Source organism: Saccopteryx leptura, chromosome X (assembly GCF_036850995.1).
Source record: "Saccopteryx leptura isolate mSacLep1 chromosome X, mSacLep1_pri_phased_curated, whole genome shotgun sequence".
Lineage (NCBI taxonomy): Eukaryota > Metazoa > Chordata > Mammalia > Chiroptera > Emballonuridae > Saccopteryx > Saccopteryx leptura.
In genome coordinates, this window is record NC_089516.1 from 77,753,098 (window position 1) to 77,768,611 (window position 15,514).

At 35.6% G+C, this 15,514-nt stretch overlaps 1 protein-coding gene and 1 non-coding gene across 3 annotated transcripts in view; one reads left to right on the forward strand and one right to left on the reverse strand.

Annotated features, from left to right (window-relative positions):
* The window catches only part of DACH2 (dachshund family transcription factor 2), a 561,059-nt gene that overhangs the window by 132,717 nt on the left and 412,828 nt on the right, over positions 1-15,514 (forward strand). The gene's annotated exons all lie outside the window — the stretch shown is intronic.
* On the reverse strand, positions 7,090-7,165 carry TRNAT-GGU (transfer RNA threonine (anticodon GGU)). Its single transcript has one exon. It is a non-coding gene; the product is annotated as a tRNA-Thr (tRNA).

Sequence of the window (15,514 nt, forward strand, 5' to 3'; positions counted from 1 at the left end):
CATCCCGATAAAATTTTATTGCTTAAACTGCTCTTTTGAGATCTGTTGCTTATAAAAGTATTTACCCTTTGTTTTCTGTGTACCTTGGAACTGCTTGTGAAATTATCGTCTAATAGGGTGGAAAAGGGTGGTTTTTTTTTTTTATGCCATTACTGTACCATCATAACAAATCAGTGCATTTAATGATTTGTTATAGAATCGTTTGTTCAGCCCTACACATAATTGCTGCAAAATCCATGTTTGTTAAATATTCATGTTTGTTAAGTTCTGTTACAAGGAAAGTTGTAGTGCATTTTATTTATTTATTTATTGAATTTATTGGGCTGACACTGTCAACAAAATTTTACAGGTTTCAGGTGCCCAATTTCATAACATATCATGTGTACACTATATTGTGTGTTCACCTCCCCCTCCAAGGCAAGTCTCCATCCATCACCATGTATCCCCAGACACCCTCTTCCACTTCCCCCCACCCCCTAGAGTACATTTTAGATTTTTGAGGTGGAGATTTTTGTTTTGTGAAATCAAATCAAACCATTTTCTTGAATATGAAATAAAAGGAATTTTCCTTAATAAGGTGAGCATAATGTTTATATCTGTGAACCTGAGAATTTGGACTTCGTTTAAAAACTCAATCCCATCTTTAATATTTTTGTCATTACAAGCACAGCTTTGTTCTGGTTGGCTTTGAACTCTGATCCCTGTTAATTCATAAAATGGAAAAAAGCCAGATGAGGTTTCAAGATGCCTAGTTAACTATTCTTAACTCATCAGTATGATTTTATTCACATTAAGATGTTAAGTTTGAATGGGACACATTTTTATAGTAATCGGTGTTTTCCATGAATCTTCTCATCATGGTTCCCTTGCATCACATGCCCCACAATCATTGTCAGAAAAAAAGCCAAGACACAATGAACTATGGAAGCTAAACAGTCGTCTTCTGAGTTCATTTCCCCTGTGCCTTTTTATAGTTATATCGACTTGTTTTTTATTATATTTAATAAATGAAGTGTATTTATTAAATTCCTGAACTTATTATTTTTATTATGTACAAACAGATTACAAATCGTTTGGCACTTGGTTTTTTGTTTTAGATTGAGGGATTAGGCCAGAAAGACAAAAGCCCTCTGCCCTTTAGAACTTTACACTATTTGTGCACAAAATATTTTAAATGTGAAACAATCTGAATGTTCTAGAAGAGAACATACAGGTAAGTCCTCTCCATATAGAAAACTTATAGGGTCAGGTAGAAAAATAATGTTTTTCTCCTTTGAGTAAAACTGTATTATGTGACAGTCTTCATATATTTATATATTAAATGAATTAGACCAGAGTATTACCATTTTAACTAAGCTTTTTCATGGTTTTCCCAAACACAGCCTTTATTTCCCAAACACAGCTTTAATATTACATCCATAGTTTTTAACTCATTCTTGCTTTCTCCTGCAAACCAAAGGGTGAGATTGAATTGCTACACATCTGTACGCTTGATTGAACAAGTGACCTGATGAAAGGGTAACAGTAGAGACCCTGTTTATGTATTGTCATGGTTTTTCTGCATACCCTTCAGGCTAAAGTATTGATAGCAATCTTCCTTTCAGTACAAAACAAAGGGTTTAGATTCGTTCTGCGGGGACAGAAGAGGTGACAATTGAGATGAGCTTTTAAAGATGTTTAGGAGTTTGGGGTCCAGACTAGCTGTGTGTGTGTGTGGGGGGATTATATGTAGTGAGGATACCTGGTTTATGGATCACTCTTCTTCCCCTCAGGCACTCTATTTTCTCTTTCCTCATCCTCCGTATCAGCTTCCCTCTCACTCCAACCCCCTGTTTTTCCCCAGCAGGATTTTATTAGATTATAATTTGAATAAACTCAAGGGTAGTCTATTAGTTCGTATTTGCTTCACATCAACATTTCTCCATACAAAACACATCATGTAAATAATTCTATCTTCCAGCCAAGTTGTAAGAGACAATGAAAAATCCACTTTAGAACATATGGATGACTAGCTAGATTTCTCAAGGTTGTGTTGTATCTTATAATCACTTTGTCTACTGATTAGATCGCTTTATTATAGCGCTACTCAGAATTGATTTAGTTGAGACAAATGCAGTGTTCAAATTATTCCCTCTGAGCCTCCCCAAACACACATACAAACAGACACACACATACACACACCCCAGATCTAAGTAGCAATTAGGTAGATGTGGCAAGGTCCCTGCTACCCTCCTGATAAATGGTAATCTTCTTCCTACTCTCTGATCATTTGGCATCCTGCAAAGTCTACTGAACAGACTCACCATGAGTATCTCAGCTAGAAGGAATGCCCAGTGGCATGGTAGCAACAATGGGTAGGCAGAAGCAGTCTTACAGAGTTCTTTCTTCCTCTCAGTTCCCCTTTAATTATTCTTGATTGAAAAAACAAAAGAATTATGTATGGTCTCAGTTTTGTAAATGACTAGTAAATGGATGCTATGAAAGAACTGTTAAGGCTGAAGCTTAATGTACTTTCTATAGAAGGTCTGTTTTCATTGGTTTATATCTGTCATATGCTAGTAAAAAGCTAATTAATGAAGGTTGGAGGAAACCTTGAGCTCCTTGGAATTGAAGCTGGCCTGCAGAACATCAGTGAAGTTTTCAGTTTTAAAACTCTCAGATCAGAAGTGAAAATGTTAAGCTAGTGTCACAGAGCCAGGTTACATAGCGGGAGAGAAGTGAGATGTGTTAATGGATGTTACACAGTAGGTGCATCAAGACTGCCATCAGAGAAAGGGATAAATAGGTCTAATATATATTTTTATCTTGTGCTTTTTTATCTAAAAATGATAAACTTAGTTTCTTACACGTATGTAACTTAATTATAATTAATTTATGTCAATTCTGATGTTGAATGTAAATACTGTTACTACCATTAAAAATGAGATGCAAGGTTAAATGAAAGTTTAGACAAAATATATTGCAATACTAGTTTCAGATGGAAATGTCAACTTTGAGCTGAGCTACATTTTGATACACTACAGTCCATTAAAAATATCCACCCTCCATATTCTGTGACAACATATTACATTATCCTAGAAGATTTTCTAATGGTACTAGACCAGGGAAAGAAAGCATGAATTTGTATCATTACATAAAAGACTAAGAGGAAGGTAAAAAAGTGTTTAAATTCTGATTTTAGCTGACAGAAACAATTTCTTCTGCTTGTTGAGTGAACATATTAGATTCATTTGTTCATTTTAGATTTGTGGTTTCTCTAAAATTGTTTTCCTCTAAATATTATTTGTTCATATAGTATCCATATAATGATGTCCAATGTGTTATACATTCATATGTCCTCTGTTGCTTTAGGAGCCATAAACATTTGTAGGATAATAATCTAGAGTCAGATATTTTAGTATCACCATCACTCCCATCCTGCAGAATCACGTCTTTCCCAAGGATGTCCCTCCTCTACTGCACACTTCTATCCTGTTGACCTGTTTCTATAAAGCACCAACATAATGCTAGATGGAGCATGCGGGTGAAGCACATACATGCACACACGTGCACACATCCAAGCACATGGATTAAAATGGACATTTTTTTTTTGTATTTTTCTGAAACTGGAAACGGGGAGAGACAGTCAGACAGACTCCCGCATGCGCCCGACCGGGATCCACCCGGCACGCCCACCAGGGGCGAAGCTCTGCCCACCAGGGGGCGATGCTCTGCCCCTCCAGGGCGTCGCTCTGCCGCGACCAGAGCCACTCTAGCGCCTGGGGCAGAGGCCAAGGAGCCATCCCCAGCCCCCGGGCCATCTTTGCTCCAATGGAGCCTTGGCTGCGGGAGGGGAAGAGAGAGACAGAGAGGAAGGGGGGGGGTGGAGAAGCAAATGGGTGCTTCTCCTATGTGCCCTGGCCGGGAATCGAACCCGGGTCCCCCGCACGCCAGGCCAACGCTCTACCGCTGAGCCAACCGGCCAGGGCCTAAAATGGACATTTGTTACTAATACTTTTTTATTCTGTATTTTTTTTTCTCCAAGAAAATACCATGGATAAATTTTTCAGTGTTTGAGGAACCTATAAAGGTTTAAGGAAAAAGCACACCTTTACATTGTATAGTCTCGACAAAATGAATACTTTCAGCCTAACATGAACAGTTTGATACTCTTGTTTATATTATTATATGTCATTTTTCCAAAGGCCTGCAGCTCATGGACATTATTTATTTATTTTTTTTTGCCATCACTTGGGCTTTACTTTTTTTTTTTTTTTTGTATTTTTCTGAAGCTGGAAACGGGGAGAGACAGTCAGACAGACTCCCGCATGCGCCCGACCGGGATCCACCCGGCACACCCACCAGGGGCAATGCTCTGCCCACTAGGGGGCGATGCTCTGCCCCTCCGGGGCGTCGCTCTGCTGCGACCAGAGCCACTCTAGCGCCTGGGACAGAGGCCAAGGAGCCATTCCCAGTGCCCGGGCCATCTTTGCTCCAATGGAGCCTTAGCTGCGGGAGGGGAAGAGAGAAACAAGAGAGGAAGGAGGGGTGGGGGTGGAGAAGCAAATGGGCGCTTCTCCTATGTGCCCTGGCCGGGAATCGAACCCGGGTCCGCCGCACGCCAGGCCGACACTCTACCGCTGAGCCAACTGGCCAGGGCCTGGGCTTTACTTTTTTATACTGCTCCCAAAATTTAGGGAATATTTCAAAATGAATATGAAGTGATAAAATATACCCTAATTTTTGGGAGCAGTATATTTATGTATTTTTATTGAAATATAGTTGACGTACAATATTATATTATTTTCAGATGTAAAAACATAGTGATTTGACATTGTATTTACCTTATAAAATGATCACCAGGATAAGTCTAGTAAATATGTATCACCATAAAATTTATTATAATATTATTGTCTACCTTCCCTATGCTGTACTTTCCCTCCCCATGACTTACTTCTTTTATAACTGGAATGTGTATCTCTTCATCCACTTCCACTGTGACCATCTCCTCTGGGAACCATCACTTTGTTCTCTGTATCGATGAGTCTGTTTTATTTTTCAGATTTCACATGTAAGTGGAATCATACGGTACTTATCTTTCTCTGTCTGACTTATTTCACTTAGTATAATTCCCTTCTGGTCCATCCATGCTGTTTGCAAATGGAAAATTTTTGTTTTATGGCGTCGTAATGTTCGATTGTGTAAATATACCACCACTTAATTATCTACTCATTTATAAATGGACTCTTAGGTTGCTTCTATATCTTGGCTATTATAAATAATGCTGCAGTGAACATAGGATGCATATATCTTTTAAAATTTGTGTTTTTGTTTTCTTTGGATTTCTACCCAGAAGTGAAATTGCTGGATCTTATGTTAGTTCTTTTCAAAAAGTTTTCAGGAAATTCTATACTGTTGTCTATTGTGGCTGTACCAGTTTACATTCCCACCAACAGTGTATGAAGAGTTCTTTTTTCTCTATATCCTTGCCAGGACTGTTATTTCTTCTCTTTTTGATAATAGCCATTCTGACTTTTGTGTGAGGTGATATCTCATTGTGGTTTTGATTGTCATTTCCCTGATGATTAGTGATGTTGAAACTCTTTCCATGTGTCTGTTGGCTTGCTGTATATCTTCTTTGGGAAAATGTTAATTCAGGAGGTCCTCTGCCCATTTTAAAATAGTATATATATATCTTGAGTTGAATGATTTCTTTATATATTTTGAGTAATAAGTCATTAAAGGATATATAATTTGCAAATATGTTTTAATTCTAATAGGCTTTTTGATTTTTTTCTTGCTTTCCCTTGCTGTGCAAAAGCTTTTTGGTTTGATGTAGTCTCATTTATTTATTTTTATTTTTTTCTTTCCTGAGGAGACAAATCTAAAAAAATATTGTTAAGACCAATGTCAAAAAACTTACTGCCTAGGTTTTCTTCTAAAAGAAGTTTTATAATTTCAGGTCTTATATTTAAGTATTTAATCAATTTTCAGTCCATTTTTATATATGGTGTAAGAACGTGTTCCAGTTTCATCCTTTTGCATGTACTGAAACTTGCTTTGTGACCTAACATGTGATCTGTTCTGTAGAATGTACCATGTGCCCTTGAAAGGGATATGTATTCTGCTTTTTGGGGATGGACTGCTCTGTATATATATAGTAAGTTTATCTTCTCTAGTGTGGGATTTAAGGCCAATGTTTCTGTATTGATTTTCTGTTTGGATGATCTATCTCTCCATTTATGTAAACGTGTTGTTAAAGTCCTCTCCTGTTATTGTAATACTGCCAGTTTCTTGCTTGATGTCTTATAATGTTCACTTTATGTATTTTTATGCTCATATACTAGGTGCATAGATGTTTAACAGTATTATGTTCTCTTGTTGGATTGATCAGTTTTTCATTATGTAATACCCTTCTTTGTCAGTCTTTGTTTTAAAGTCTATTTTGTATGACCTAAGTATTGCTACCACATCTTTATTTTCATTTTCATTTGGATAGACTATCTTTTTTCCATGTTTTCAGGTTCAGTTTCTCTATGTCTTTAGATGTGAAGTTTAGTCACTTGTAAGCAGTATGTGCGTGTGTGTGTGTCTGTGTGTGTGTGTGTGTGTGGCTCTTGATAAATTAAATTTATTCGGATAATATTGATTAATGAAATTATATAAATTTCAGATGTATTACTTTATGACATCTGTATATTCTATTATGTACTCACCACCAGAATTCTAGTCTCTTTCCATTTCCATGTATTATTTCTCTTTTTTTTATGGGTCTTGTTTTTTATCCACTCAGCCACTTCATGTCTTTTTTTTTTTTTTTTTTTTGTATTTTTCCGAAGTTGGAAACCGGGAGGCAGTCAGACAGACTCCTGCATGCACCCGACCGGGATCCACCCGGCATGCCCACCAAGGGGCGATGCTCTGCCCATCTTGGGGCGTTGATCTGCGGCAATCAGAGCCATTCTAGCGCCTGAAGCAGAGACCACAGAGCCATCCTCAGCGCCCAGGCAAACTTTGCTCCAGTGGAGCCTTGGCTGCGGGAGGGGAAGAGAGAGACAGAGAGGAAGGAGAGGGGGAGGGGAGGAGAAGCAGATGGGCGTTTCTCCTGTGTGCCCTGGCCGGGAATCGAACCCAGGACTCCTGCACACCAGGCAGACGCTCTACCACTGAGCCAACCGGCCAGGGCCACTTCATGTCTTTTGATTGGAGTATTTTGTCTCTTTACATTTAAACTAATTATTGATAAGTATGTACTTAATCATTTTGTTTTTCTGGTTGTTTTAATAATTCATTCTTGTGTCTTCTTTCTCTATTCCTTTTTTATTTGATGACTTTATTTAGTGTTATGTTTGGATTCTTTTCTCTTTATATGTTTCTGTCTATTATAGGTTTTTAGTTTGTGGTTCCCACGAGGTTTATATACAATAATGCATGCATATAAGAGTCTATTTCAAGTTGAAGGCTGCTGTTTTTATTACGTTTGTCTTTTAACCTTCATAGCCTTTTATAAGAGGTTGATATACTCTCTTTACTATATGTTTGCCTTTACCATTAAGATGTTTTTCTTTCATATATTTTCTCACTTGTAGTTATGATCTCTTCTTTTCTGCTCAAAGTAGTTAGTTCCTTTAACATTTATGATTACTCCAGTTTAATTATGAACAACTTTAACTTTTCATTGGGAAACTATTTCTTCTTCAGTTGAATGGTAACCTTGCCATGTAGAATATTCTTGGTTGTAGATTTTTCTTTTACAACACTTTGTATATATTTTGTCACTCCCTTCTGGATTGCAATATTTCCGCTGAAAATTCAGCTTATAGTCAGTCATGTGTGGGTCCCTTGCATTCAACTAGTTACTTTTCTTTTGCTGCTTATAGGATTTGTTTTCTATCTTTAATTTTTGACATTGTAATTATCATGTGTCCTGATGTAGATCTCTTTGGGTTGATCTTGTTTGGGACTCTCTGTGCTTTTTAGACTGAGATATCTTTTTCTGTCTCCAGGTTAGAAAAGCTTTTATCTATCTTTCTTCACATGTTTTTCTTTTCATCCCTTTCCCTCCCTTCATATTCTAAGATGCCTATAATGTGAGTGCTTGACTTTGTTTGTCCCAGAGGTGCTTTAAGCTATCAATTTTTAAAATTCTTTTTTAAATTTTTTAATTTATTTTTATTTTTTTGCTGTTCAGCTTGGGTGATTTACAGTACTCTGTCTTCTAGATCACAGATTTATTCCTCTTCATAATCTTTTTTTTTCTTTTTCTTTTTTTTCTGTGTGACAGATACAGACAGAGAGAGACAGAGAGAGGGACAGACAGGGACAGACAGGAAGGGAGAGAGATGAGAAGCATCAGTTCTTAGTTCTGGCACCTTAGTTTTTTACTGATTGCTTTCTCATATGTGCCTTGACCAAGGGGCTACAGCAGACCAAGTAACCCCTTGCTCAAGCCAGTGACCTTGGGTTCAAGCTGGTGATCCTTGCTCAAACCGATGAGCCCACACTCAAGCTGACGACCTTGGGGTTTCAAACCTGGCTCCTCCACATCCCAGTCTGCTGCTCTTTCAACTGTGCCACCACCTGGTTAGGCTCCTCTGCATAATCTAATTGTTGTTTATTTACTCTAGTGATGTTTCCGTTTTAATTATTGTATTTTTCAGCTCTCGTTGGTATTTTCTCATTTTTGAAAAACATCTTTCTTGAAGTTTTCATTGTTGATTCATTCTTCTTTCTAGTTCAGTGAGCATCTTTATGACCATTATTTTGAAGTATATATTGAATAGATTAATTATATTTGTTACATTTAGTTCTTTTTATGAGGTTTGGTTGTGTTCTTTCATTTTGAAAATATTTCTCTCTGTCGTCATTTCTTCAACTTCTCTTTGTTTTTCTGAATTAAGTAGATAAGCTATGTCTTCTTGATCTTATGACAGAGATCTCATGTGGGGCTCAGAAACACAATCAGTATGGCCATGACTGCTGGGTGCTTCAGGAGTGTTGTTTGTGTGTGCTGTGTTGCCTTTCTGTTATGGTGGGGCTATAAATGCTGCAGATGTCCTTGTGGATGGGGCTGGTCCCCACAAATGCTGGCTCGGCGGTCTGACCATGACAGTTATGGACATGCTGTTAGGCAGGTCTGACCCCTCGCCCAGCTTGCTGCAAGGCCTAGGGACCACTACTGTGGGCATGCTGGTAGGCAAGGTTATTTTCCAGCTGACTGCAAGGTTTGTCATAGACATAGAGGTGGGTGGAACCTCAGCATGGTGTTCCCAGTGGTGCTAGTTGGATACAAGGAAGATTCCAAAAGGTACCTACCAGTACCAGCATCAACGTGGCAGAACAAATTCACAAAAATGGCTGTAGCAGTGTCTCAGTCCCCAGGGAGTGTCAGTTGCCTCCTGTCTCTCTGACAGGAACATCAAGTTAGTGAGTTTCTTTCACTATGGTCTAAGTGCCTTAAACTTGGCATTTTTGCACTAGTTTTAATGTCGAATACATCTGTGCATAAGACCTATAAGATCAGATTTTCCTTTGTCTGTGTTTCTATACTTTTCCTGGATGTATTCTCCTTTGGTTTTCAAAGCCAGGTGTTTTGTAGGCCTCCTCTTTCCTGTGTTGGTTTCTATGGATCAGAGTCCACGATGTCGAGCTCAAATTTCTTGTTTCTTAGGGAAATGGTTCTGTACCTTTGAGTATACTAAGGGTAGAGACCCTCTCTACCACGAAACACTATGGCCGATGTATGCTTTTTCCCCTTTGACAGGACTTTGGTCCTGCTTTCCTACCATTCTGGGTGTTGTTACTTGTGGTGGAGACTCTGTTCATTCAGCTTCTACGTCTCCTTCAGAAGGATTTATTCTACATGTAGCTGTAGATTTGTTGCGTCCATGGGAGGAAAGTGAGAGATTTTCTTGTACCACAGACATAGTCCTATGCTACAAAGCTACTACTGTCTATATACATTGTGTGGTTTTTAAAAATTTTTATTGCATTTATTAGGATGACATCAGTTAATAAGACAAAATACATATTGAACCTGAAATAATATGTTAGAAATAAAACAACAGTTTGTCCTTTTTTCCTGCCCTATCTGGTAATTTGCTAAAATTTTTAAAAATTCTTTCTAGTACACCTAATGTTTAAGAATTTTTCAGAAAAATATAAAATTTGCAAAACTGTACAAATTTTTTAAAAAATTTTTTTGTGTAGACCTACTAATTTTTTTTGTTTTAATTGGATTTTTAGGTTGTTAGAGGCAAATTGTGAATTTTACTTAGTTTCTAATTTCAAAATGAGATTGATATCTACGGATGTAGGTCAGTGAAATCATGTTTTTCAGTTTATATAGATATATGATTTTTTTTCTGTTGAATAATTATTATTTCGTTATTTGATTCCAAAGCTAAAAAAAGAGTACCACAGTGATTTTCTTGATATTTTAGGACAGGGTCTCACTTTAAGAGATTTAATGGTGTCTGAGTGTGTATATCATAGCAAGATTATTATTTATTTTGTTAACACTCCCTTCTATGTAAAATCATATAGTTTTATAATTAAATAGAATAGTTCAAGGTTTTATTTGCCAGGTGGTGATATAGTGAACCTCATTGATGTACTAAGAATTTCTACTTTTTTAATTCAATAGATACAAGCATATTTTCACTATTTCAGAAAAATATAAGCTTAATAAATTGCTCCTTTCTTTGTAAAATATTTGAAACACTGTGTTGTTGAGTTTATATCCTTTGACAGAAAGATGAGTATTTTGAAGAGAAAATTCAGTTGAACAGAAAAATACAGAATAAATTACATCAATTTTTTCTTCTTTAGATATTGAGTTAAATATGGCAGATTCAAAAAGATATATTTTGCAGCATTAAAAGATTAATAGAGAACCCTACTCATTTTAAATTCTGAAAAAAGGAAATTAACTTACAAAGTATTATCTTAATGGTTACAATTATAATAATTATGAAAGAATAAACATTTGATTTATATGAGTAAATCTCTTTAATACCTAGATATGATCATACATGTAGAAAAACATACTGAGATTATATCAGAAAAATCCTTAGATAACTTATTGACTTTCATTCAGCAAATATTTATTGTTTGTTTAACAAGTACTAGTCTTCAGAACAGTGCTAGATGCTGTCTAAACATAAATATGTATATAAGAATTCCTTTCGAAGTCTTACATAGTATGCTTACTGACCTAAGACAAGGACAAATGTAGAACTTAGTGTCCAGTTCAATTATACTGTGAGATATATATTCAGAGAGAGAATAAGAACATCTTTATGACATTAATGTTAACAGTGGAAATTAGTAAGTTTTATGAATGTGTGTATACATACATAGATATACATATGTATATATTTTGACAGAAAAATTCAGATAGACAAATTGGGCCAAGTTTAAAGTGTAATGATGAAAATTTTAAACCCAAACCTTTAAAATTATTTAAAATAAACTTAAGATAGTACACTAAATAAGTTTAAAAAGGAGGGTGTTTTGGAAAATACTCATAAGAGATGCACAATGAAAACAAATGAATACATTTCAGGAGGGAAAGAGGATGGGGAGGTAGAGGAGGGTTGAAGGAGAATACTTTTTTTCAAAAACTAAAACAATATTTTTTAAAATGGGTGACTCAGGAGAATTTGTTTGTAAAAGACAGAAAAGTCCCCATTCCTTGATATTCTCTTTATGCTAATAATTTTCTTAAGTGAAATGAAAATATACACATGCATGTTTTCTAAGACACTTAATCTCTCTCTCTTCCTTTTTTAGAGCTATTGCAAACAGAACTGATTATTATGTCAACATGTCACCAACTTACTGAACTTCAAAAAGGCAGTAACTCTAAAATATTGAAAATTTGCTAGTTGCTAAATATATTTTTTCAGTACCGTATTCTAGTTTTAACAGCTGAGCTTACTTTTAATTGTGATATTACTTGTATTCTAAAAACCATAATATCTTAAGAGCAGTTCACCTATGTCCAGCAAGAAAGTTTTGGTGAGGTGGCATAGGTTGGATACTTGGTGCTTCAATTCTATGTTGTCTGATTCTTTGGTTACTTCAAATATAGGAAAATAAGACCAGAATCTAGTATATTACACTGCTTACTTTTCAAGCCAAAGAGAAACTGTTTCTAAAGAAAATATTATTCATCAAGAAAGCTAGATTTCTGACCAGGCAGTGGGTAAGTGGATAGAGTGTTGGCCTGGGACAGTGAGGACCCAGGTTCAAAACTCTCAGTCTTTGGCTTGAATGCGGTCTCACCAGCTTGAGTGCAGGGTCACAGGCTTGAGTGTGGGATCATAGACATGACCCCATGGTCTCTGGCTTGAGCCCAAATGTTGCTGGATTGAATCCCAAGGTTTGTGGTTTGACAAGGGGTCACTGGCTCGGCTGAAGCTGTCTCCCCACCCATCAGGCACGTAAGATAAAGCAATCAATGAACAGCTAAGGTGCCCCAACTATGACTCAATGCTTCTCATCTCTTTCATTTCCTGTCTGTCTGTCCCTCTCTCTCTCTCTCTCTCAAAAAAAAAGAAAAGCCAGATTTTTTAGAAGTTATCCTTATTTAATAACATTATTTCCTTAACTAAAGCTTTCCATTTAGACATATATTTTTAGATATTTTCAGTATAGTAAGTCCTCACCTAGTATTATCAATAGGTATGGTGACATGACGTAAAATGACTTACAATGAAACCAATTTTCCCATAGGCTAATTGATACACACAAGAGTTAACTTCCTGTGGTATCTCAGCAACATAATGACATAAAAAAGCTGTTCTTCAAGGACTTGCTGTATATGAAATAATCTAGGGTTTCAAAATTGAATTTAGGTGCTTTAATCAGAAATTTTTAAGTTTTTTTATGTTTAATTAGAGAAGAACAAATTGACTTTGGGTCTATTTCTCCTTTTTGAATGTTTTTGGTGCTGCAAATAGATTTTAAAAATTTTTGTCTCAAAATGATCATTCTTCTTATAACTCTATATCCTTTAAATTTTTTTCTATTGAAATATGATCCTGTAGCTATTGTCATGTTACAAGGCGGTGAGGTAATTTTCTATATGCTGTGGCAATGTGTCTTCCCTAGCCATAGCTTCCTCCTAACATTTAAGCAGTTGTTGAAACTATGTTATAACTTTTTTAAAATTGATTTTATAGAGAGGAAGGGAGGGAGGGAGAGAGAGTGAGAGACATTGATTTGTTGTTCTCCTTTTTTATGCATTCATTAGTTGATTCTTGTATGTGTCCTGACCAGGGATTCAACCCGCAACCTTGCCATACTGGGACAATGTTCCAACCAACTGAGCAACTGGCCAGGGCCTATAACTGATTTTTAAAAGTTTTCTATAAAGAGAGCTTGCTTCTATTTAATTATAAATATACATTATTGTATTTGCTAGTTTATTTTTTCTTTTAGCCAGAGACCAAAATTGAAACTTTACCAATTACAGTTAATTATAAAATGATCTCTTTCCCTGAAAAATAGTTCAGAAAAATCATGTGATCTGGTATTTAACATTTTGCTCATCTGGATTAAACACATATACATTTATATGTAGGTTCTCATTCTATACACATATTATGTTCATCAGATGAAATGTTTGACTTACAGGATTTTTAAATGTACAAATAAATTTTGTTTTCTACAATTAAAAAAATCTATTCTTTTGTTACACACAATTTTGATTTTAGCACTCAAAGGGTATTGAAATAGGACATTAGTTTTTTTCCTATTAAAGCCAATTAAATAAAATATGCTTTTAAAAGGAAGTCAAGGCTTTGAACACCTTTGAGTTTCCCCCATTCCTAAAATGCTCTATAATGCATGTGAAAAAACTTAAGATCTGCCTGCCTATTTCGTGTGAAAATATTATTGATTTCTTTTTCAGTTTTGTTTTCTGAAGAGTGCAATAGGTAACTGGTTAGTATGAGGTAATAAGGACCTGTTGTTTGTGAGCATGGCAAAATGTATTGTTTCCCCTTACGAATGCATCCTCAGAAATAACTGGGTGGTCTTTCTTTACCACTTAATGTGATTTTTTTTAGGGGGAAGCATTCACAGATACAAAGACATTCTTCAAGATGTGATTACTATAAGACCAAGAGCTTTACAAATACACAGAGTCAAAGCCTAAGGATCACATATAGGATTGGTTCAATGGGATGAAGGAAGAAAAGGAAGCCTAGTTGCCCTGGAGAGATGAAGAGGTAGTCTGAAATCTCTTAATTTTGTGTGAAGACAGTAACATTTTCTACAGCTCAGAGAGAAAGAATGTAATGATAAGGAGTCCTAAACCAAGGGTGACTAGCATACAATTACTTTTGTAGGTTTCAAGTGTACATTTCTACAACACATGCTGGGGAGTAATTAATCATTTCCATTAACAATGATTCATATTCACATAAGAGGAGAATGGAGTTCTCTTCTTTCTTTCATTCTTTCATTGTTCTTTCATTTTTCATTCTTTTCAAATTTTCTTTGACTCAAGAGACAGAGTGATAGGAAGATTTTTATCAAAAACCCAGTGGCAGGATTGCTGGAGAACCTTTAAAAAGCAAGAAATACATGCCTGGTAAAAATATTAACTTAATGGGGCATATCTTCTAAAAAATAGGTAATACATATAACTATGTTTGAATAAAGAAGATACACATGCATTACTTGAGAAGACAGTGAAGGGAGTAACCTCTAGTATTTGATAAAGTGAAAAGGGTAAATATACAAAAAGAATAATATAGACAGCTTCTGAAAAGAAGGGAAAAAAACCACCACTATTCCACTTAAACAGAATGGCCAAAAGAGAATATTAGGCTGTGAATTAGCTAATAGCCTTCCTACACACTTATTTAGTGCTGATCATGACCCTTGATGTGAACTCAGCTAAGAGATTTATATTTGAATAAGCCACCAGGATACCAATATATTGGAAATGTTATTTGGAGATTTGTTGGTGGACCTGTTTGATTTTATTAAAATGTTAAAACTGACATCTAAAATCAAAGACAGAATAATTATGTTGATTTTTATCAAGGGAAATTTATTATTGTATTTGATTGGGATCAAGAGACAATAGCAAAAACTAGCAAAAAAAACAAAACAAAACAAACAAGCAAGTAAACAAACAAAAACAAATGAGATGATATTGAACACTTTTGAGGCAATAGAAAGTATGGAAGGAATACTACAATAATTCTTAGGAAATGAAATTTCAGTTGGAGGAAATGTTCTATAATTCAAAATATATGGCATTGTAACAAGATGAAATTTATTAGAATTATGGGATGTCCAAAATTCAAACTCTGTATATAAAGATTTTAATAGGATTTGTCAAAATGTGGGGAATAATAAACATGGTAAAGAAATGAAAATTAATTTTAAACTTTCATTTAAAAATCATATTTCACTGCATCGGAGATATGATATAGAACCTGGAAAAGTGAACTTTCTCTGTAGATTTGTTTGTTTGGTTTTTTTTACAGGGACAGAGAGAGAGTCAGAGAGAGGG